The 26,090-nt window shown below is 42.4% G+C and overlaps 1 protein-coding gene across 1 annotated transcript in view; it reads left to right on the forward strand.

Annotated features, from left to right (window-relative positions):
* Positions 1–26,090, forward strand: part of emid1 (EMI domain containing 1) — a 398,814-nt gene that overhangs the window by 144,377 nt on the left and 228,347 nt on the right. The window lies entirely within an intron of this gene.

Here is a 26,090-nt window from a genome sequence, read left to right on the forward strand (position 1 = left end):
CTCTTGCCCAGCGGATGTCCTGAAAACTCTAGTGCCATGATAAAAGCAGGCACATAGCCTACTTTTACATAGAAACATAGAAACATAGAAATTTACAGCGCAGAAGGAGGCCATTTCGGCCCACCGTGTCCGCGCCGACCAACAAAGAGCCGCATGGCCCTTGGTCAGCAGCCCTGAAGGTTACATATAAACCCATGAACAATGACGGAAAGGCAAAGAGCACCCAGCCCAACCAGTCCACCTCACCACAACTGCGACACCCTTTATACTGAAACATTCTACACTCCACCCCAACTGGAGCCATGTGATCTCCTGGGAGAGGCAAAAACCAGGTAAAAACCCAGGCCAATTTAGGAAGAAAAAATCTGGGAAAATTCCTCTCCGACCTATCCAGGTGATCAAAACTAGTCCAGGAGATCACCCTGGCCTTATTCGATTCCCTGCATTATATCTGAGGATTAGACTCTGAGTTCACAGCATTAGATCGCCGGTCTGTTGGTGGGTTAGAAACAATGTGCCAGAACTCATACGACCTTGTCCTCATGAGTTACATGGTAGAGTGGGTGCTGGCCTTCACTGGGCACCACTCTCCTGGTTTGTGTGGAGGGGACAGAGAGAGTCAGAGAGAGTGAGTGAGAGACTGAGAGGGGGAGAGAGAGGCAGAGGCAGAGGGAGAGAGAGAGACAGACAGACAGGGGGGGAGAGAGAGAGGGGGTGAGTGAGAGGCAGAGAGGGGGGAGAGAGAGAGAGAGTTAGAGAGAGTGAGTTACTGAGGGGGAGAGAGGTGTAGAGGGCGAGAGAGAGAGATAAGAGAGTGAGTGAGAGACGGGGGTGGGGGGGAGGGTGTGAGAGTGAGAGAGAGACAAAGAGAGTTATGTAAGGGAGATGGAGAGAGTGTGAGGGAGAGAGTGACCCGCCTGTGACCCGCAGGCGTGGGTTCCGGTGTTTGGGGAAGTTTTAGGGGTTTACAGGCATAAGAGTTTTAAAATACACAAAAACATTATAAAATAACATTTAATAAACACATTTTATTGTTTAAAAACCCTCCCCACTACGGTAAGTTTATTTTAAACCATAATTTTAAAAATGTTTTTTAAAAAAATCAGAAAAATATATTTTTTAATAATACATAAATAACTTTAATTTAAATTAATAAAAATATGTGCTGTGTTTTTTCGATTTTTTATTAGAGTATTGTGTGTTTGGGGGGATTTGTCATTCATAATAATGGAACCCCAACTTACGGAGTTCCCATTATTATGAATGAGAAAATACTGTACCTTGATTGGCTGCCCAGAGCCATGTGACTGCAGCTCCAGCCCTGCACACGTCCTGACGTGCACATGTTCCGATGTGCAGTGAGTGGAGGCCTCAGGACCGGGATCTCTAGTGGGCACGGCAGGTTCAGGTAAGTGTACATCTTTTTTAACTTTTTCCCTCGATCGCCCGCGGGAAGCAGCCGACAGGGATTTCTGGGCCACAAAGTCGGAAGACATTTATATAATCTTAAAGAAAGGGTTTCAATGTCTCTGCCATTGTCTTAACTAAAGCATTTAAGTGGCACCCATATTTAGATATTAATTGTGTTTCAATTTATTGCTGTGTACAACAAGTACTTTATTAAATTTAAAAGTAGCCAGGCAGATATGTATGAAACTGAACCTATCCACTATAATCATCAAAGCAATCTGTATAAAGCTGTCTGATGTTTAGCCCTCAATCTAACATTCTTTTCAGGACTTCTGACTCACCAAGTTATTCATTTCTGATAAACAGCTCAAAAAGGTTTATGTGTAGATCCAGAATAAACATTTTCCAGTTTATCGGCTATCGATAGGTTTCTTCCAGTAATATAATGTGGCTGTTACAAGTTTGGAATATGCCTTAGGTATGCACTTGGGTCCAGTGGCTGCTCCCATCAGCAGCCCAAGTGTCTGGCAGTCGGGAGTCTGCTGACACTGCCAGCAGTGAGAAGAGGCCTGATGTAAATTGTTTAGCTGCCTTATCCCACTTCCTTTACTAAATCACACTTCTCTCGTTAAAAAAATAATGAACCATGTGCTATGTCCGTTTTGTGAGCTGACTGACTTGTTTTGGCATTTCCTTACATTTCATTACGATTGCAGCAAGACATCCTTACTCTTGCACTCCAACCCCCTTGCAATAAAGGCCAACATGCCATTTGCCTTCCTTAGTGCTTGCTGTATCTGCATGCTAGCTTTCTGTGTTTCTTACACAAGGACACCCAAATCTCTCTCAACACCAGCATTTAATAGTTTTTCACCATTTAAAAAATATTCTGCTTTTCTGTTCTTTCTGCCAAAGTGAATAACCTCACATTTCCTCTCATTATACTCCATCTGCCACCTTATTGCCCACTCACTTAACCTGTCTATATCCCTTTGCAGGCTTTTTGCGTCCTCTTCACAGCTTACATTCCCACAAAGCTTTGTAACGGCAGAAAACTTGGGTACATTACACTCAGTCCCTTCAATTAAGTCATTAATATAGATTGTGAATAGCTGGGGCCCAAGCACTGATCCTTGCGGCACCCACTAGTTACAGCTTGCCAATTTGAAAATGACCTGTTTATTCCTACTCTCTGTTTTCTGTCCTTTAACCAATCCTCCATCTATGCTAATATACCCCCAACTTCATGAGCCCTTATGTTGTGTCACAACCTTTCGTGTGGCACCTTATCTAATTCCTTTTGAAAATTCAAATATACTACATCCACTGGTTCCTCTTTATCTACCCTGCTAGTTATATCTTTAAAATACTCTAATAGATTCCCTTACATAAAACCATGTTGGCTCTGCCTAATATTATGATTTTCTAAGTGCCCTGTTACCACTTCTTCAATAATGGATTCCAGCATTTTCCTGACAACTGATGTCTGGCTAGCTGGCCTGTAGTTCCCCATTTTCTTTCTCCCTCCTTTTTTGATTATTGGTGTTACATTAGCTACCTTCCAATTCACTGGGACAGTTGCAGAATCTAGGGAATGTTGGAAGATCACTGCAGGCACCTCTTTTAGAACCCTAGTATGTAGGCCATCATGTCCAAGAGATTTGTTGGCTTTTAGTTCCATTAATTTCCCGGTACTTTTTTCTTTATTATTAATTACTTCAAGCTGCTCACTCTCGTTCCCCACTATTTCTGGTATGTTTCTTGTGTCTTCTACTTTGAAGACTGATACAAAATATTTGTTTAACGTCCCTGCCATTTTCTTATTCACCATTATAATTTCTCTTGTCTCAGCTTCTAAGGGACCCGCGCTTACTTATGGCACTTTCTTCCTTTTTACATACTTGTAAAAGCTCTTAGAATCTGTTTTTATATTCCTTGCTCTCATTCTATTTTCTCCCTCTTTATCAATTTTTAGTCATCCTTTGCTGGTTTCTAAAACTCTCCCAATTCTATTCTTCTTGGCAACATTATAAGCTTCATCTTTTAATCTAATACTCGGCCCAAATTTCGCCAGGAGTTGCTCCGTTTTTTTTGGAGCAACTTGATTTTTCTGGAGTATCTTTTTAGTTGCAATTCTGGCCATTTAATTTGCGCCAGTGTAAGTGAGTTAATTAGGTTTTTTTTTCAAAAGGGGGCGTTACCAGCCACTTATGCCTGTTTTGGCCATTTAAGCAAGTTTAGCCAGCTAAAAGTTACTCCAAACTAACTTAGGCCAGCGTAAGTGGGCACTCTTGTACGTTCAGAAAAACCTTGCGGTGACTTAAGAAATCAGCGCAGGCAGCTTGAGATGGCGGGGGGGGGGGGGTGGGGGGGGTTGGTGGGTAGGGAAGGGGACCTTGCAAAGCATTAAACACCTTCACAACAACATTAAAGAAGCATAAATACATGTAAAGCACCAAGCACTAAACAAAGCGGTACATTTGCACCAAGCACTAAACAAAGCACAAAAAGTAATAAGCAATTAATTAACAAATAAAAATTAGAAGGAACCCTGCACCTAAAGCACCAATCCCAAAGTAATAAGCAATCAATCAATCAGTAAATAACAAATAAAAAATAGAAGTCCTACCTTAGGGAATGCAGCGGGCCGCCAATGAGGGAACCCATTCGGCCAGGGCTAGGGGCGGCGTGCTTCGGGCCCCTCCCACACAGCCTGCAGCGCGTACTCACAGATTCGGTCTGCCAGGAGCTACTGCACATGTGTGCAGACTCTAGCGCGCATGTGCAGAGATCCTGGCACTGTTTTCAGTGCCAGGACCTGGCTTCGCCCCCAAAACACTGGGCCAGGCTACGCCACCACCAAGGAGAGGCTGGGGAGCGGCCAGAATCGAGAGGAAGATTTTCGGCGCGCTTGGAGGTGGACAAAAGCACCTTGGGTGAGGGGGCTAGAAAAAAGGGGTTGGGGAAATTTGAGCCCACTATCTTTAACTTCTTTAGTTAGCCTTGGATGGATCACTTTTCCCGTGGACTTTTTATTTCTCAATGGTGTATATTCTTTGATAATTATGAAATATTTCTTTAAATGTTTGCTATTGCTTGTCTGCTATCATACCTTTTAATCTAATTTCCCGATCTACCTCAGCCAACTCTTCCCTCAAACCTATGTAATTGGCTTTATTTAAGCTTAATACTCTAGTTTTGGATTTTAGTACATTAGGGTATTAAACTTAAATAAAGCCAATTACATAAGTATGAGGGAATGAATCAGATTCCTATTCTTCCAAAAATGAATTCATGCGAAAAATGCGAGGAGAAAGCAGAGTTTCTTTTTTACTTTTTAAGGAGTTAAGATCTTTATCTCGTACAGCATTCTGCAACGGTACAGCCAAACTGAAAGGTACAGGTCTGTGCCAGTAGCATGAAAAGCATTTGTAGTGACTTAACAGTCAGTTTTATACCGCGTACAACTTTCTTTTCCATTGAAATGTTTAATATCTTGACTGCCTAACTATTGTGAAGAATCTTATCGATCTTAAAAGGTATCTGCTTAGCTTCCAAAGAAAGGACAGGAATATACAAGTGGGCTGCGTCTTGCACTCTTTCTTGTTTCACATTGCCCATACAAATACCGTAGGTTTTGCACACACGCAACATTTGATAAGAGGGACTCAAAAATAGTTGCCAAGAATTTGTATTTTGTTACTGTTTTGAAGCAGTTTTTTAAAAAAATCAAGCATTTATTGCCCATCCCTTGAGAAGGTGTTGGAGAGCTGCCTTCTCGAACCACTGCAGCCCTGTGGTGAAGATATACAAGGTCTAAATCAAGTACTATACTGCTGGCCTCTTGTATTTTCTGCTTCTATATAATTATCTTTCTTGTAATTTAATCTGATTATTACTTTAAACCTGAGCGTAATGATCTGGTGATATGTTAGTTACCACATTTTGAGGTACCGGTAGTTTGGAGAATATGGTAGGCAACCTTGTGGTTTCTGGTTGGCAATCCTATAGTAAAGGAATTAATGTCAGCTCTGCAGTATGCTACCTCATTCATGTTAGATCTTAATGGGTGCAAGATTTAGTTCATAGGAGTTCCTGTATGCTTATAGAAACTGCGATTTTCTGTGAACAAAAGTTCGAAGTTCTGAGAGAGAGCCTAAATTGCAACACGTGTCTGAAATAATTCAATCCATATTATTTCATCACAGTAAATAAAATAGATAATCACTGGTGATTGCTTACTGGAGAAAGATGAGATGCATATTGTGCAGTTATGATGGACATGTGCAGAAGATGGTGTTTGAAAACATGGTTTGCTTTTTTGTCAGTAACTACAGAAATAGGAAAATAAGAGTTGAGGTTATTTGTTTCAACTTTCCTTTATAGAATTTGTTTCCTGAGGAGGTATTTTGAATGTCTTGGTATCTGCTGAGAGATGTTTGGATAACTTCACTCAGATCTAAGGAATTGTTTAGCTTTCTTGTAGGAAATAGTTGGGATTGCCAGAAACCAGCGGTGGAGTTCCATGCAGCGCTGTCGCAGCTGACCTTGAGTCAAGTTAGTGGTGTTAGCTGATTGGTGTTTCATTTCTTAAGCCACAAATGTGAATTCTTAAAATCTAATGTATCAGAACTTGAGAAGCCATATGATATGCTGCCTCTGGCTCCCTTCGTGTTATAGTGACTGTGAAATGTACTTCTCGAGGCCAGAACAATCTCTCTCTCTCTAGCCAAATAACTTGCAAGAGTCGCAGCAATAATTTCTGTTTCTCTTTTTAATAACAGTGCTATACCCTGTTTTAAAAATTTTTTACTTTTCTGGCGCTGAGATTAATATTTAAGTAAAAACAAGAAATGCTGGAAATACACAGCGGGTGATACAGCATCTGTATAAAGAAAAGACAGCGTTGGAAGATTTGGGTTTGGAAGCTTTGCATGTGTATCCTTCATTGTACCCCTGCCAATGAAGGGAACGCACCGGAAATGTCATCATCTGACCTTTCTCTTTACAGATGCTGTGTGACATCCTGTGTAATTTCAGCAGTTGCTCTTTTACTTCAACAACAATAGCAATAACTTGTAATTATCATCATCATAGGCAGTCCCTCAAAATCGAGGAAGACTTGCTTCCACTCTAAAAATGAGTCCTTAGGTGACTGAACAGTCCAATGCGGGAATTACAGTCTCTGTCACAGGTGGGACAGACAGTGGTTGAAGGAAAGGGTTGTTGGGACAGGTTTGCTGTACGCTCCTTCCACTGCCTGTGTTTGGTTTCTGCATGTTCTCGGTGATGAGACTCGAGGTGCTCAGCGCCGTCCAGATGCTCTTCCTTCACTCAGGGCGATCTTTTGCCAGGGACTCCCAGGTGTCAGTGGGGATGTTGCATTTTATCAAGGAGGGTTTGAGGGTGTTCCTGTAACGTTTCCTCTACCCACCTTGGGCTCGCTTGCCGTGTCGGAGTTCCGAGTAGAGCGCTTGCTTTGAGAGTCTTGTGTGTCAGACATGTGAACAATGTGGCCCGCCCAGCAGAGCTGGTCGAGTGTGGTCAGTGCTTCGATGCTTGGGGATGTTGGCCTGGTTAAGGACGCGAACATTGGTGCGTCTGTCCTCTCAGAGGATTTGCAGGATCTTGCGGAGACATATAGCGCCTTTAACATAGTAAGATGTCACAGGCGCTTCATAGGAGCGTTTTCAAACAGAATTTGACACCGAGTCACATAAAAAGATATTGGGGAGATGAAAGAGGTAGGTGTTAACAAGTATCTTAAAGGAGGAAAGAGAGATAGAAAGGTTTAACAAGGGAAATCCAGAGCTCTGGGCCTTGACAGCTGAGGGAACGGCCAACAGTGGTGGAGCGATTAAAATCGGGCATGCTCAAGAAGCCATAATTGGTGGAGTGCAGATGTTCTGGAGAGTTGTGGAGCTGGAGGAGATTACAAAAATAGGGAGGGATGAGACCATGGAGGGATTTGAAAATAAGAATGTGAATTTTAAAAGAGAGCTGTTACTTAACCGGGGCCAATCTAACTCAGGGAGCACAGTGGTGATTGGTGAGCAGAACTTGATGCGAGTTAGGTCACGGGCAGCAGAATTTTGGATGACCTCAAGTTTACGGAGGATAGAACGTGGGAGGCATGCCAGGAGTGCATTGGAATAGTCAAGTCTAGAGGTAACAAAGACATGGATGAGGGTTTTGGCAGTCGATGAGCTGAGGCAGGGGCAGAGTTGGGCGATGTCACTGAGGTGGAAATAGGCGGTCTTAGTGATAGAGTGGATATGTGGCTGGAAACTCATTTCAGGGTCAAATATGACATCAAAGTTGTGAACAGTCTGGTCCAGTTTCAGACAGTTGCCAGGGAGAGGTGGCTAGGCAATGGAATTTGTGGCGAGGACCAAAGGAAATGGCTTCAGTCTTTACAATATTTAGTTGGAGGAAATTTCTATTCATCCAGTAATGGATGTCGGGTAAGAAGTCTGACAATTTAGAAACAGTGGAGGGGTTGAAAGAGGTGGTAGTGCGATAGAGCTGCGTGTCGTCAGCGTGCAAGTGGAAACCGACGTCGTGTTTTCAGATGATGTCACCGAGGGGCAGCATGTGGCTGAGAAATAGGAGGGGGCCAAGGATAGATTCTTGGGGATACCAGAGGTAATGGTGCGGAAGCAAGAAGAGAAGCCATTGTAGGTGATTCTCTAGCTACGACTGGATAGATAAGAATGGATAATGGTGATGAGGTGTTGGAGAAGGATGATGTGGTCAGCTGTGTCAAAGGCTGCAGACAGGTCAAGAAGGCTGAGACGGGATAGTTTACCTTTGTCACAGTCACATAGGATGTCATTTGTGACTTTGATAAGAGCTGTTTCAGTACTGTGTGGGAGGGGGGGGGGGTGGGGGGACGGGGAAGGGAAACCTGATCGGCGGCTTCAAACATGGAGTTCCGGGAAAGATTTGGGAGGCAACAGCACTTTCAAGATCTTTAAGGGAGGAAAAAGAGTTTGGAGAGCGGGCGGTAGTTTGCAAGGAAGGAGGAGTCAATTGTTTTTTTTTAGAATTGAAAGAATGAAACCAGGCAAGTGCAGTCCCAGCCAGTTGAATGATTCCCAGTATTTACAGATTTTTCTTTGTAATATTTACTTTACAAGATGATTTTACAGTATTGTAATCCAGTAGACTTGTTGCTTTGCAATGCAAACTAAATGATGTGGCTTTTTGAGAATATTTTTCATTCAACTTTGTTCGTGCTCTCTTTTTTACAGTTGATTTGGAACCAGAGCCTTCGGTATTTACAGAGTCTGTTGACACTTCCACCATTGTCCACTGGATTCATGATCACGAGATAGACATGGATAAGGATGGCCACATGGCCCATCCTAGCTCACCATCCAGAAAATACCTTTGGTTCCCTTATCATGGCATCCAACTGATTTCTAAATAACTCCAGGACTTAACTTGCCTCCATCACCCTACCCCCAGATGTCCCTTCAATATGTTAATATGAAGAGCTTCCTGATAGCAATCTAAATTTGCCTGTCACTCGTTTCAACCTATGTGTCATTGGCTCACTGTCATGACTGAATTTTAAATAGTGTTTTGGATGTACCTATTCTATACTGTTTTGTATCTTTAATATACCTCTGAGGTTCCCTCTCCTCCTTTCACGCCTGAAAAGTCCCGCTTTCTCCAGTATTGCTTCATCACTCCGTTATCCGATGCTCGTGATCAGTCTTGTGGTTCTCCTCCGAACTGTCTCCAGGAACTGAATGTCTCCCCTGTGTCTTGTTGAACTAGACCCATTACTTGAGCTGTGGCCATGACCAGCACTGCACAGCTTAAGCATGACTTCCTCCATGTTGGACTCCTTTTGTCTATATATTTCAACATTTTATAATCGGTCAGTTACAGTATTACTTCGAACCAGTCAGGATGTTTAGTGCCTTTTCTTTTACAGCACAAATGCTACACAGTGGTATATAAATGACCACAGGCATCTAATATAATTTAAACTCAATGTGATTTGTTGTTTCATACTCCATTGCAATTAGATCTACATCTTGCATCCATATTGAGCAACTGACATGATCAGCAGTTGGGGCTGATGCAGATAAGGGAGCAAGCTGATTTGTATATATTCAAGCATCTTTCATTACTCTGTGCTGTTGTTCAGTGTTTCTTGTTTAGATGGTCCTTGAATTGTATTACAAAAAAAACAGACAATATTTTTCTTCAATTTCAAGAGCAATTTTCCTGCAGGTACCATTTCCTCCAGATGCTTGCAGATGGAGCTATTCACACAATGGATTTATTTGGACTGCTGGCTAATCACTTTAAAATATTTTTCAGACTACAATATTGAATAGTTTGCAGCTGAAATGCATTAAAATTTTACAGGACAGCAGTGTTTAAAATGATCTGGAAACATTACATATTAATGTGCTTATTTCAAACTTACCCTCAGCTACACCTTATCAATTGAAACAAAAATGTTGCCTTGCAGCCTTTTCCATTAACTCTCTTGAACGGTTAATACATATGAATGTTGTCTCTGGAATTTTATCTTTTCAAGATGGTTGCCTTTTAGGTGAAGAATTAATACGTGTGGTTCAAGTGAAATTTAATAGATAATTAGAGGGGTTGAAAATCATTGAGGCTCATTATCATCCACAGAATTTCTAGTTTGATACCTGCTGCTTTTTGGTGTAAACTTTCTGTTATCTACCAAAAGGGGTGGTTTGACTGAGACACGGACATAATAAACACATCAGCAAGAATGGAAGGAAAGTACTTCACCTCTATCAAGTTTAATAAAAACATGTTGGGCACTTGTAAAATGCAGCAAAGAAGCTACTTGTGTGGCTCGCTGCTAAAGCTGAAAAACTGTCCAACAGAACTGATGAGTTTTCTCCTCAAAGAGTAGACAATACTTTTCAAAGAAGCACCTGAAATTGTTCCCAACTCAACAATGTTATAGATTGAATTAATTGAGGGAAGGTCATCTGGTATTTTTTTCTCTTCGATTCCACAGATTCTTTCATCACAAAGTTCAGCCAGTCTGACAGTTGATGGGGCTATTTTAGATATTGTCCCGACTCCCAATGATCAATCCTACATACTAACAGTACAGCTTCTACGTTAAGCTGATTGGTCCGTGATATGGCCTACATGAAGGGAAAATTGTCCATCCTTCCACTTTGAACTCCCTGGCCTCATCTGCAAAACTCGTCCAAACTTGGCAGGAAGTGCTAGCAGGCCGGCAAATAGGGGCAGGATGTTGGACGGCAGCCAGGGTAACGAGGGACACACTGTGGGCGGAGACTGGAAAGTGAAACATACAACACATTCTGGCCAGCTCACAGCAACCTGCACAAGCACATTGCAGCTTACCAACATGAAAATATTGAAGAGTCTTTGTGCCAAAGATGCCGCTCCTAGCCCAGGCTGAAAGGTGGACAGACCAAACCAAAAGCCCCACATTAAAGTTAGTTCAAGATTAAAGACAAAAAGGAGATTGTTACTGTACTACAGAACCCATAAGTAAAAGAGGTTATAATTATCCACTCTCTCTCCCCCTCTGCCGCTGCTGTCCCGGCCGTGGACCTGGATCTTCTGCACTGATTCTCTTACCTGATTTTGTTAACTGCCCAGAGGTTTATCAGAACGGACACATACGCCATGTTTTGAAAAATCGAAGTTGGTCAAATTTCCATAAATAGCCAGAATTGGTGCAGGTGGCAGGTTACGCCCCCAATGAGGTAAAAAAAACTAACTGGCGCCGAAACTTTGGGGAAACTTGGAGATTTTAATTTACTCCAAAAAAAATGGTGCCCGCCAAAAACAATGGGGCAGATAATTGGGAAAAATTGAGCCCTATATTCCCAAAACAATGAGGGCGAGGAGTGTTAACATTCCCAAAACAAAGAGGGTGCCATGGGGAAACCTAACCGACAAAGAGGTGAAAATAATTGACTTCCAAAAAGTACTGGAATCATGACACTATGGCCTGGATTTTAACAGGGGCGGGTTGCCTAGGCGGAGGGAGAGGAATGGGCGGGGGAGAGTTTCAGATGGGATGCCCGGAAGTCCGGGTTTCCCCGCATGCTGTGGAGCTTTAACTCCACAGCGTGCATCTTTTCTCCTTGACGGTGTCCCTGCCCAGTGGTCAGTCTGATTGACATGCTTGGTCTCCCTGCCCGGAGGTCAGACTGATTAACAGGCTTGGCTTCCAGTTGTGGGGGGGGGGGGGGAATGACTCTGGAGCAGGCTGCAGACAGGTAGGTCCAATTCTCGACCCGGGGTGGTGGGGGTTGGTTGTTATCCACAACCCTGGGCGTTTTTGCCTGGGTGGGGGGCGGGTGGGTCTGGTTAGGGGAGCTTGCGTGGCCGGGGAGAAGCACTCCTGCTCCTCCTGGCCCACGAGCAGTACTATGAAGGCACATATCTACTCCCTGAAGTTGTCTTCACCTCTCTTCAGCTGTCGGGTTTCCCGAGGCCTGGGAAACCCAGCTGGTCACTGTTAAACCTGCAAATCAGAGACTGACAGTCTCATTAAAATATTTAAATTGCCAACCCGTCTCCTGGGAGCAGGTTGGCTGCCCGCCGCTTGTCCCACCTCTAGGAAATCCAGAAGTGGGCGGATTGGGATTGGGTTTGAGATTTTTTAAATATTAACATCTGACCCAACCCCAACCCACCCGTGTTTGGGAGATAAAATCTAGCCCTATATGTGCGTTTGTACAGGAACAGAATTTGCATGGTAGGATGTGATGGATTTCCATTGCAATATGCTATCAGTAATGAGATGTGTATTTTTTATGTTCTAAGCTAAAAAATATATATTATTTTTAAATACACTTTGGCAAACTAATTACAATTTTATAATTAGAGATCAATGAATATTGTGCATTCCCTCACCTTTTTATAACTTTAAATTACTGTAATAGATTGCATATTAGAATAGAGATTAAGCGACAACATTATCACAAGGATAATGAAGTTGGAAGTATGCTAATAAAACCGGACAAGAAGCTCACTTCTCTTCCTCTTCTATCCAATTAAAAAAAATCAAACTGCCGATTAGTGTAATCTTAACAAAACTGCCTCGGTTGAATTTAAAAGCTAGTTATTTACATTCACAATATAAGTGTTTTTTAGGTGTGCTGTGGAATCAATATTTCAGCCAATCCAAGTTTGCTAACTGTACCCTGTGGTAGGATTGCCCCTATTTTATGTAGTTTACCCACTATTTTTACTATGCATAAATATATCCAACTGCTTCTAGCTCCTAAGTTCTGGCCATGGGATTCATATCAAAATAAAGACTTGCATACTGGCCCCGATTTTAACTGCAGGTGGATTCCCGCTTCGGCCTGAGTTAAAATTACAGTCAGGACTCAATGATGTCATCGGGCCGCAACATGCACATGTAAAGAAGGACCCTGTTGGTTCTGGGCGGGTGTTCTTGCTGCCTGCTCAGGAGAGATGGTTAAAATTGCAGATTGTTACGATCATGGCGGCTTTCAAAAAAGATAAGGGCCAGGGCGATTTTAACTGCCCACCCACCAGGTTTCTGCAGCGCAAGTCAGGTTAAAGTCACCCTTGTATTGTCTCTGACTGTAACAGTTGGAACAAATCCTTTTGGCGTAAATCCCAAAGCCCTGTGAATTATGCACTGTAACTGGATGGTGCAACTGTTGCGCGTTGTTAATTGGAACTAACGTCTTTCAGAACCGTGAACGCACTTTGTCCAAATGCTGCTACCATTTGTCCATGTCATCAATTTTTTTCAGGATTCTGTATCTCGCTGCTGGGAATTGCAGTAGTGGCCCAGGGTGCTGTGCCCTGATGCAAAGCGATTTGCCTTCACTTACTCCCCACCTGGCAGTCTGACTAATATCTGAAACTGCGGTGAGATTACAAGTATGAACCAGTGTGTTAGCGTGCTCTTCCATCTGGCTGGCTGGTAAATATTCTGTGGTCATAAAAATATACTGTAACGGCTCCCCTTGTGGCTCTCTGAGTTTTTCCAGTGAGTAGCTGAACCATACAAAACCAAGAAAGCCCACACTGTACTAGCTGACCTGAGCTGGACTAATGAAAAGAGTCCTCATTTCTCTTGGATTAATTAAAATATTGGGAAGACCGAAGCCATTATCTTTGGTCCCCACCACAAACTGCGTTCCCTAACCACTGACTCCATCCCTCTCCCTCGCATCAATCTGAAGGTAAACAAGTCTGTTCGCAACCTTGGTATAATATCTGACCCTGAAATGAGCTTCTGACCACATATCCGTGGCATAACTAAAACCGCCTATTTCCACCTCCACAACATTGCCCGCCTCCGCTCTGGCCTCAGCTCGTCTGCTGCTGAATCCCTCATTCATGCCTTTGTTACCTCTAGATTTGACTACTCCAACGACCTCCCACATTCTACCCTACTTAAACTTGAGGTCATCCAAAACTCGGTAGCCCGTGTCCTAATCGCATCAAGTCCCGTTCACCCATCACCCCTGTGCTCACCTACCTACATTAAGCAACCCCTCAATTTCAAAATCTTGATACAAATCTCTCCATTGCCTCGCCCCTCCCTATCCCTGTAATCTCCTCCTGCCCCACAGCCCCCACCCCCCCGAGATGTCTGCGTTCCTCAAATTCTGCCCTCTTGAACATCCCTGATTATAACTGCTCAACCATCGGTGGCCGTGCCTTCAGCTGCCTGGGCCCCAAGCTCTGGAACTCCCTCCCTAAACTTCTCTGCCTCCCCACCTCACTTTCCTCCTTTAAGACGCTCCTTAAAACCTACCTCGTTGACTAAGCTTTTGGTCATCTGCCGTAGTTTGTTATGTGGCTTGGTGTCCAGTTTATTTGTTTTGTCTTGTAACACTCCTGTGAAGCATCCTGGGAGGTTTCACTATGTTAAAGGTGCTATATAAATACAAGTTGTTGTTGGGTTACGGTGGGGGACAATTATCGAGATTTAACGTAATCAAACAATCTTCCAATACGCAAAGACTCGGAGTACTACTACGAATGCACAGAGTAAGACCGTCTTGGCTTCAGGTGGAGAGTAGCTGTGCCTCAAACCCCAAGGACCTGCACTGGACTGCCAGACCCAATCAAGGGCACAGTGTGTCCTTTTCCTGTGGAGCTGGTCAGTTTTCTTAGACATGAGGAACCAATCAGGCAACAAATGTGCTGCTGATACCTACTCTCTCGACACTGGCATTGAATTCAACGCGTGCATGGGCTGCCATCGGGATTGGTTAGCACAGGAACTTGATCTTGATCATTAATCAGCAACCCACTTTGGAAGTGAACATGAGGATGGAATTGAAGTTTGCCATGATGCTTCCATCCCATTTATGGACAACACTTGATGTAAGTGGGCAGCTAGTTGAAGTTGAGAGGCACAGGGCGCCATGGAATCTTAGCCAGTGAATAGTCAGAAGGGAAAAAGATTGTTGGAACACACTGGCAAGAAAAATAAAAAATAAAATTCTGTAACATGACTTGAGTTGCTAAGTAGACGAGACACCAAACCAGACCAGGAAATTCTTTATTGGGTTTGTAATCTGATGGCTTTTTAACAGTGTATTTATAATAATAGAATAGGAAAAGCCGAGAATTAATCTGAATTGGTTAAACAAAATTAAAACTGTTGAAGGAACCTTTCAAAATCCAGAAATTTATGAAACGCTATTCTAAAGCACAAATAAGAACAGACTTAATTGATTTAAATGAGACTGGCTCATGTTTGTGTCTAGCTCCCACACTGTACAAGTCTTCTAGAATACATCTTTCAGAATGCACCTGTTTGCTTAAGAAGCTGAACTGATTATCTACCTTTTCTTAAAAACAGACTGGCACACGCTATGGCAATGTGTTTCTCATATTTAAGTCTATAGTTTGAGTCATATGCCAACATGCATTTGTAATTACCATGTTACAGGGATGGAATTCTACCAAGAACTACAAAGATAAATCTTAACGCTTGGTCTTGATAGTGTACCTAACAAGGCTTGAGTTACTTTCTTCATCTAAATTGCATTCTTTAGAGAGTCTTGTGAGAAGTCAACCAGGGGCATCAATAGCACTTAGATCTTGTGTAATTGGTTCTCCCAGTGCAGGATTTACACAATGGCCTTTTACATACCTAAATTAATTAAAATAAGTTTTCAAGATAATTTCTACCATATGTCTCATCTCGGGAGAAAATATGATTCATTTGTTCAGTGTAATATAAGCTCGATCGTAGTAGTCCATCTTGAGACAGCTTTTTAACTCTTTAAGTCCCAAATGTGCTAATTTGGAATTCAATTCTCAGATGGTTAGCTGACAGTTATCCAACTTATTTTGGACACTATTCCCGTATGTGGCATGTTCTGTGTTTGGTGACATTTAGTCTGTGAACTCCCATTTGGTACAATCAATAACGCAAACCTCGCCACTAAACAAACTTGAAGGAGTGGAATCGCTTAAAGTTGTCCCGGCGTCATTCACATAAAATTGTACTCCGTTACGAGAGCTCTGGTCTCTCCCATTTCCCTCCCCGTTAGATAATGGTCACGGCCTTGTTGGAGATATGTGTAAATGTTCTATTTCAACAAAAAATCTGCACTTTTTTAGATTACAGCTTGGCTTTTGTTCAGGTTCTTCCTGGGTTTCACTCTGTCATTCAACCAAATGCCTTTTACTTTTGAGATTTGATTTGGACTTGGACAGAGTTCAATGTGGAATTCCTATTTCTACTAATATTGCATTACCTTGGCTCCTGGAGTTGTGGAATCTGCCCCATTTATATTACAGGCTGGAGGCCTGCAATATAATTCCACAACAATTCCACAGGAGGAAGTTGTTTGTATTTTTTATAGTGCATAGAATTTTACAGCAAAGTAAGAGGCTATTCGGCCCATCGTGCCTGTGCCGGTTTTTTGAAAGAGCTATCCACTTCCCTGTTCTTTCCCCAAAGCCCTGCAAATGTTTCCTTTGCAAGTATTTATCCAATTTCCTTTTGTAAACGACTATTAAGTCTGCTTCCATCATTTACGGCAGTGCATTCCAGATCACAACTCACAGCATCAAAACAATTCTCCCTCATCTTCCCTCTGGTTCTTCTCCCAACATCTCTCAATTGTCTCAATGTTTGATATAATGAATTACTGTTGTGACTTGTGTAGAAAAACACAGTTGCCATTTTGCACACCAAAAGCAATGAGGTGAATGACTAGCTGAGGGAGAAATATTGTCTGGAACACCAGTAGCATTCCCAGTTGTCCTTTAAGTAGTGTCATAGCAGCTTTAATGTCCACCTGAACCACTCCAAACAACAGATGGATTCTTGGTTTAACGTCTCATCCAAAAAATGACAATGCAGAATTTCTTCAATACTGCACCAGTTAGCGACTTAGATTTTGTGGGTGGGGAACTCACAACCTTCTGACCAAGGGGTAAGACAACTGAACCCATTGATACATAGTCGCAGTTGCCACTTTATTTCTGGCCATTAGACTTTCACCAATGGCTGAGGAAGATCCGTGCAGGTCAGCAATCATTGTCCCGTAGCTGACTGAGTACTCGGATCACAAGGGGTCAGAAAAAAGGATAGCACGTGCCCTCGGGCATCATTTACAGTGTTGCTGTATCTGCGCTGTGGCTTTCAAAGAAGCCAGAAATCTTTAGGTAGATCTCGAAACCTCTGAATTGAACTTTCCTTGTAATCTGATCATCTGCACAGGATTGGAATCTGGAAGGACCATAAATAATTCAAATTCTAACGCTCACCAGTGATAATGGAATACAAACAACTCATTCACACAGTTCATTAATAATTTATAAAATATTGAAAGGGAAATGCAGCCCATAGGCTTTCCTTCCTCATTAAACACATGGAAACCAAGGGGCATGTGAAGCATTTTCACAACTGATTCCCCATCATAATGGAAAGCAAAATCGAATGATCTCCCAGAGTGCACTATAGGTACAAGCACCAACAACAAGTAACTTATCAAAGTAACATTAACCTTAGTTAAGTTTACCAAAACCTTTATCACTTTTTCGCACAAACGTATCAGAAATAATAATAGCGTGACACAGTTGGTAGCTCTCTTACCTCTGAATTAGATGGTAGTTGGTTTAAGCCAACTCCTGGTTTTAAGCACACAATTATACGATCTATTCATCAGCTTTTTAAGCTGACCTTCAGATTTTCAACCCATCTGTCAGGTTTGTTAGTGTTTCGCAAGAAAAATCAGCTTTTTTCACTGGTTCATATCCAATCCTAATCAGATCAGTTAAAACGCCCAACTGGAAGCTGTCTGAATCAATCAGATCAGTTGCAGGGTGAAACTGAAGGCGGTTAGAACCAACTTATTTCTCCACTTGGTGGTTGCGCACAAACTTGAGGTTTAAAAAAAAAGTTTTGAACTGAGCCAATGGTTTCTGAGCATCGCGGTTACAGGTATTTTTATTTAGTGTTTGCCCGTAAAGAAGTAGTATGGAACTAAAAAGCAGCTATTAAAAACTAAAACATTTTCCTCAAATGAACTCTTTGGGCCTTGCCTGGTTGTTGTCTTATATGAAAGTTTATTTTCCTCAAGACTAGTAGCAGCTGCTTATTTGAGATAAAGAAAATGCTTGTTCGTGTAAATGCATTGCCTGGTTTTATGGAGCATTACTGTCATTGCACTGATACAATTGCCAAGCTTTGGAGATCGAGTGGGCTAGAAGTGATGAGCTTTACTTAATTTAAATATTTTACTGCTGTGATCTGTGGTGCGACCATTGACTTTTATTTATTTGTGAAGCACAGTGCCAATTCTGTTCTATAACGTACCTGTACTCGATGTTTACACACAAGTGGTTGAAGTCTTTTTGTTCCAGTAGAGTAATTGGCAGGAGAGCCCATTTTTGTGCACTTCACTTTTTTAAACGATTGCTGTGTGTACCAATGATTTTTATTTTCAATTCGACAGATGCAAAGGAGCAACATAGGCCAGAGGTTATTGCTGGCTATAACAATGGACAAGTGCTGAATGTGTTGCTTTGACATTCCGCTAACTGTGTTTTAATGGGAGGGTATTAGCCCATTGATCGTGGGGCCCAGAAGAGGCGAGGGCCCAGGGGCAGTACAGGCCAGCCCACACTGCGATATGTGTGCGCGCTCGGTCTGTGCAGCAGAGCTGGTCTCCAGTTAGTCTTGGGTAATCCTTGCTACTGGACCAAGACCTAGCTCTGTCAAGCCTGTGTGCTGGTTGGTGTGCAACGGCCACCACACGTTAACAAAATCCAAGCACAGGCATCTTCCACCCTTCACGATGTAGTTCGGGACCTGGAATATTAGGTCCTTCATTGAAACACCTATGAACTCATCCCTTTTTGGCGTGGAAGCAAGTCATCCTCGCTTCGAAGACTGCCTATGATTAGCCCATTGATTTTAACGTTTCCCACATTACTACAGTGACTACACTCCAAACGTACTTCATTGGCTGTAAAGTGCTTTGAGGCATTCAGGGGTGGTCGTAAAAAGCACTATATAAATGCAAGTCTTTCTTTCTTTACCTGTAAAGGAATGTAGAAGTCCATACCACCACTTTTATTTTTATACTTAAAATATCTCTGACCCTTCCAGGAGAAATGACTTTTGGCTTTGAAAGTCAGAATTATCGAGGGTCCAAAATGAATCAAAACCTCCTGTGGCATGATCCAGATTCCCCAAGAAAATCTGATGACTTATGTACTCCGATTTGCCTTCAGTAAATTCTGCAAACTCTTTTTATGTACTTTAGGATTTTTCCATTGTAGTAGAAGTGAACAAATGTTGGGCATAACCGCAGCTCAGATTATGACTGCGTGTGTCTCTGCGCTTTTAGGGCATTCCTTCATCTTCATGTGTCGTAAGGCACATATGCAGGGCTGTTGTTCAGCTGCCAGCTTTTGCCAGTGTTACAGTTTGGAGGTGTGCACAACCTCAGTTGCAATGGTCAAGCACCATCTTGAGCCACATGCTGGAGAGCTATTCTTTGCTCAGTTGCAGCTGGCCATACACTCATCCCCATAAACTGGCAGCAATGCTGGGTCGATTATAGCGCACACAAGCCTTAAGCTAAAGCCTTTCAATCTGTCTGCAGCAGAAAGCAAGCCAAAGGAATAAGAGGGACTACCGTCAGTTTGCATGAGATCATTAATGATATGAAGTGCACTGACATTGCAAGTTTTTAAATTAAATAGCGGAGCTTCATGATACCCAGCAGATCCTAAGGTTCCGATGTAGTCTGGTCTACAAAGTGCAGATGCTGATTGAAAAGTGAAGGAACTGAAGGAGAATGGGAGACATTCAGGCATTCAGCCCCTGGAGGTCAGGTGGGATTGTATCTGCGTCAGCAGCTCCCCTGCATTAAGAACAATGGTTTCTGACTGAGTTAGTTGTATCACCCTCTCTTGGCGTGAATGTCATGTACTAAATAGAAACAAAGATGGAATGAGAGAGAGAGAGAGAGAGAGAGAGAGAGAGAGACTTGAAAAGTGAGGAAATGAATGAGAGAATTTGAGGTGAGGAAAGAATGGCAGAGGGGAGAAGGCAGAGGGAAGGGGAGAGAGGGAATGAGAAAGATGGGTACAAAGGGAATGAAAGGGAAAGACCAGAAGAGAGGGAGGGAAAGGTGAAATAAGAGAGAGAGAATGAGAGGGAATTCGATACAGATACACTTGAGAGAAGGAAAGAATAAGGGGGACCAAGAGGGAATGAAATAGGACATGGAATGGTTGAGGTGAGAGAAGATTAAAGAAGGAATGCGAGAAGAGAGGGCAGAAATGACATTGGGAGAAAGAGACAGAGACAGGAAATGAGAGCTGGATAGGAGATGGTACAACCCAAATTTCAAATTCATAGATCTACTCATAGAAACTGCCTATTGCTCTGAACACAAGTGAAGAGTATAGGGAGGAAGCCCAAAACGTAACAACATCAATGAGCATTTTTCTAAAATTACTTGAATGTATACTTTCATTACAATGGGACTATCGGTGAGCAAACTAATATACTATATTTAAGACTTGCAGCGCTATTTTGGTATTCAATTTTTTTGAACTTTGAAAGGTTGGGACTAGCAGAACTAGGATCACACTGCAGTTCAGTACTGAGGGATGGCTGTATTGTTGGAAATGCTGTACTTTTGATGAGATGTTAAACCTGGGCCTGATCTACCTGTGCCAGTGAATGTTAGATGGATGTTCAGGTAGACATGGCACTATTTTGAAAAAGAGTAGAGAGTTCTTCCAGTACCCTAGCTAACAATCGTCCCTCAACCAATACCTCAAACAAAAGCACATCAATCGATCATTCATTTCATTGCTGTCAAATGTTTGCAAAATGGCTGCCAAATTTGTCTAAATAACAACAATGTGATTCAAACAATAATTACATGCATCTAAATTGCTTTGGGAAAATTTTCCAGTGGACAATGTTTTGGTGTGAACAATTCTTTTAAATGTGTTAATGCCTGTCTTAGAATAACGCCTTGAGCACTTCATCAAAAGGGGGATGGGAACCAATGCAGGGAGACAGAGGGAAACAAAAAGGAGGCAAAAGCAAAAGACAGAAAGGAGATGAGGAAAAGTGGAGGGCGGAGAAACCCAAGGCAAAGAACAAAAAGGGCCACTGTACAGCAAAATTCTAAAAGGACAAAGGGTGTTAAAAAAACAAGCCTGAAGGCTTTGTGTCTTAATGCAAGGAGTATCCGCAATAAGGTGGATGAATTAATTGTGCAAATAGATGTTAATAAATATGATGTGATTGGGATTACGGAGACGTGGCTCCAGGATGATCAGGGCTGGGAACTCAACATTCAAGGGTATTCAACATTCAGGAAGGATAGAATAAAAGGAAAAGGAGGTGGGGTAGCATTGTTGGTTAAAGAGGAGATTAATGCAATAGTTAGGAAAGACATTAGCTTGGATGATGTGGAATCTATATGGGTAGAGCTGCAGAACACCAAAGGGCAAAAAACGTTAGTAGGAGTTGTGTACAGACCTCCAAACAGTAATAGGGATGTTGGGGAGGGCATCAAACAGGAAATTAGGGGTGCATGCAATAAAGGTGTAGCAGTTATAATGGGTGACTTTAATATGCACATAGATTGGGCTAGCCAAACTGGAAGCAATACGGTGGAGGAGGATTTCCTGGAATGCATAAGGGATGGTTTCTAGACCAATATGTTGAGGAACCAACTAGGGGGGAGGCCATCTTAGACTGGGTGTTGTGTAATGAGAGAGGATTAATTAGCAATCTCATTGTGCGAGGCCCCTTGGGGAAGAGTGACCATAATATGGTGGAATTCTGCATTAGGATGGAGAATGAAACAGTAAATTCAGAGACCATGGTCCAGAACTTAAAGAAGGGTAACTTTGAATGTATGAGGCGTGAATTGGCTAGGATAGATTGGCGAATGATACTTAGGGGGTTGACTGTGGATGGGCAATGGCAGACATTTAGAGACCGCATGGATGAATTACAACAATTGTACATTCCTGTCTGGCGTAAAAATAAAAAAGGGAAGGTGGCTCAACCGTGGCTATCAAGGGAAATCAGGGATAGTATTAAAGCCAAGGAAGTGGCATACAAATTGGCCAGAAATAGCAGCGAACCTGGGGACTGGGAGAAATTTAGAACTCAGCAGAGGAGGACGAAGGGTTTGATTAGGGCAGGGAAAATGGAGTACGAGAAGAAGCTTGCAGGGAACATTAAGGTGGATTGCAAAAGTTTCTATAGGTATGTAAAGAGAAAAAGGTTAGTAAAGACAAACGTAGGTCCCCTGCAGTCAGAATCAGGGGAAGTCATAACGGGGAACAAAGAAATGGCAGACCAATTGAACAAGTACTTTGGTTCGGTATTCACTAAGGAGGATACAAACAACCTTCCGGATATAAAAGGGGTCAGAGGGTCTAGTAAGGAGGGGGAACTGAAGGAAATCTTTATTAGTCGGGAAATTGTGTTGGGGAAATTGATGGGATTGAAGGCCGATAAATCCCCAGGGCCTGATGGACTGCATCCCAGAGTACTTAAGGAGGTGGCCTTGGAAATAGCGGATGCATTGACAGTCATTTTCCAACATTCCGTTGACTCTGGATCAGTTCCTCTGGAGTGGAGGGTAGCCAATGTAACCCCACTTTTTAAAAAAGGAGGGAGAGAGAAAACAGGGAATTATGGACCGGTCAGCCTGACCTCAGTAGTGGGTAAAATGATGGAATCAATTATTAAGGATGTCATAGCAGTGCATCTGGAAAATGGTGACATGATAGGTCCAAGTCAGCATGGATTTGTGAAAGGGAAATCATGCTTGACAAATCTTCTGGAATTTTTTGAGGATGTTTCCAGTAAAGTGGACAAAGGAGAACCAGTTGATGTGATATATTTGGACTTTCAGAAGGCTTTCGACAAGGTCCCACACAAGAGATTAATGTGCAAAGTTAAAGCACATGGGATTGGGGGTAGTGTGCTGACGTGGATTGAGAACTGGTTGTCAGACAGGAAGCAAAGAGTAGGAGTAAACGGGTACTTTTCAGAATGGCAGGCAGTGACTAGTGGGGTGCCGCAAGGTTCTGTGCTGGGGCCCCAGCTGTTTACATTGTACATTAATGATTTAGACGAGGGGATTAAATGCAGTATCTCCAAATTTGCGGATGACACTAAGTTGGGTGGCAGTGTGAGCTGCGAGGAGGATGCTATTAGGCTGCAGAGTGACTTGGATAGGTTAGGTGAGTGGGCAAATGCATGGCAGATGAAGTATAATGTGGATAAATGTGAGGTTATCCACTTTGGTGGTAAAAACAGAGAGACAGACTATTATCTGAATGGTGACAGATTAGGAAAAGGGAAGGTGCAACGAGACCTGGGTGTCATGGTACATCAGTCATTGAAGGTTAGCATGCAGGTACAGCAGGCGGTTAAGAAAGCAAATGGCATGTTGGCCTTCATAGCGAGGGGATTTGAATACAGGGGCAGGGAGGTGTTGCTACAGTTGTACAGGGCCTTGGTGAGGCCACACCTGGAGCATTGTGTACAGTTTTGGTCTCCTAACTTGAGGAAGGACATTCTTGCTATTGAGGGAGTGCAGCGAAGATTCACCAGACTGATTCCCGGGATGGCGGGACTGACCTATCAAGAAAGACTGGATCAACTGGGCTTGTATTCACTGGAGTTCAGAAGAATGAGAGGGGACCTCATAGAAACGTTTAAAATTCTGACGGGTTTAGACAGGTTAGATGCAGGAAGAATGTTCCCAATGTTGGGGAAGTCCAGAACCAGGGGTCACAGTCTGAGGATAAGGGGTAAGCCATTTAGGACCGAGATGAGGAGAAACTTCTTCACCCAGAGAGTGGTGAACCTGTGGAATTCTCTACCACAGAAAGTAGTTGAGGCCAATTCACTAAATATATTCAAAAGGGAGTTAGATGAAGTCCTTACTACTCGGGGGATCAAGGGTTATGGCGAGAAAGCAGGAAGGGGGTACTGAAGTTTCATGTTCAGCCATGAACTCATTGAATGGCGGTGCAGGCTAGAAGGGCTGAATGGCCTGCTCCTGCACCTATTTTCTATGATTCTATGTTTCTATTGCCTGTTTTAACATTTTCCTTGATAAAGTGCTCTAAGTTTCTGTCTTTTTTTCGCCCATGTTCTTTGGGTACAAATTTGATGTATTACAGTGCAGGCATATGCTGGATCAAATTGCCACTTACAGCTGTTGCTCATATGAGTTATTAGTTTTAATGCTGCTCAGAAGTTTTCCTGTTAAGCCATCACTCTTTCAGATATTCGAGAACTGAAATTAGGTCTGGTGAAAAACACAACGGGGCAGAAAATCTGGCCTCCCGGGTCTGTACACATTCTGCATCGCAAAAGCCGGTTTTCGGCACACAATGCGCATGCGCCGAAAACCGGCTTTTCCGATGTGTCAAGCTGGAGCTTATCTCGGGAGCGAGGACATTTGCAAGGGCAAGATTGCAGGATTTACCCATAACTTGCCCAGCAAATGTCCTCAAAACTCTTGTGTGCCTGATAAAAGCCTACTTTTACAGGCATAATAGTTTTAAAATACAAAAACATTTGAAAGTGAAATTATAAAAACATATTTTATTGTTAAAAACCCTCCCCACCATGGTAAGCTTATTTTAAACCATAATTTAAAAAACTTTCTTTTAAAAATTGGAATTGTTTTTAAATAATAGATAAATAACTTTAATTTAAATTAATAAAAATATGTGGTGTATTTTTTCTATTTATTACTGGTTTTGTGTGTTTTGGGGGCTGTTTCTCATTCATAATAATGGGGACTCCAAATTAGAGTTCCCATTATTATGAATAACATATTTTACCTTGATTGGTTGCTGAGAGCCAAGTGACTGCAGCTCCAGGCCTGCGCATGTCCTGACATGCACGCGCTGCGATGCGCAGTCACTGGAGGCCTCAGGACCGGGAACTCGCGTGGGTGCAGCAGGAACAGGTAAGTGCGCATTTTTTAAATGTTTTTTTTTACCTGATCGCCCGCGGGAAGTAGTCGACTGGGATTTCTGGGCCAATATAGGCTTTATTTTGAATGTGATCCTTGTTTAATCTATATAATTCAATTTTACAATGCTATTAACATATTTATATTGTAAACCACTTCAGGTTGTGATTCACAACCATACATTAGGCTACTTTACATGCCCTAATGCCTATGGAAGGAATTGGGATTGAAGTGCCTTGGGATGTTTCACTAGTTAAAGGCACTATATAAATGTAAGTTGTTGTACAGCAAAGCAAGAGATAAACTGTTTCATCTATCTGTTGAGGTGCACCGATCCAACCACAGATGTGAATGAACAATAGGCTCAACTCATGAAGTGATTTAGTGCAACAAACCTGCATGTTAAATCTTGTCATGTTAAACCGTACCGCATATTTACACACTTAAGGATTTTGAGTAATTACATTAGGTTATGGTTAAAACTATTGTTAACGGGTTGATTTGATAAACATGTTATTGCGCCACTGGCTGAACGATTACATCATTTTGTTTTTTGAGTCCTGGACATCAATTGATAGAGGCTGTGTGGAATCCTCCTAATTGATGTCAAGTAAAAAGTGTTGGATGGATTTTATGGCATGGTTGAAGGATGAAAGTATTACAGAAGCATTAGCATTTTGCTATATCAAGGGAACAGGCATTGGGAGTGGGTTTCTGTTTTCCATTGTAATAGCATGTGTGGCAGTTAAAAGGATGCATATGCCATTGTGGAAAGCTTTGTCGGTAATAAACCTACATGTGTGGTACAAAGTATCTAAGTCATCCAGTGTTTCACTGCAGGCCTTTGTGAATATCCAAATTAATACTTTTTAAAATAGATTTAAATTATACAACAGGTATGAAATCCAGCAACCTCAGGACCGAATCCGTGCCGGTTTATGGGTTTTGCCGGATTTGGTGCTCCTCGCCGCCCGCCGATTCCTGCCGATTCTCACAGCCCCCCTGCGCTGCATTTTTTACCGGTTTCCTCGTCGCTCACCGCTCGATGTCGTCATTTTGGCTGCCTCAAAAACGTCTTGTTTTCGGACAATTCCGGTTTTAGGAATTCCGGATTGGGGACGTTGTACCTGTATTTACATGAAGCCAATAATGTCTGTTTTTGACAACTTATTTGACACAATATGACAT

This window comes from Pristiophorus japonicus, chromosome 8 (genome assembly GCF_044704955.1).
Source record: "Pristiophorus japonicus isolate sPriJap1 chromosome 8, sPriJap1.hap1, whole genome shotgun sequence".
Classification (NCBI taxonomy): domain Eukaryota; kingdom Metazoa; phylum Chordata; class Chondrichthyes; family Pristiophoridae; genus Pristiophorus; species Pristiophorus japonicus.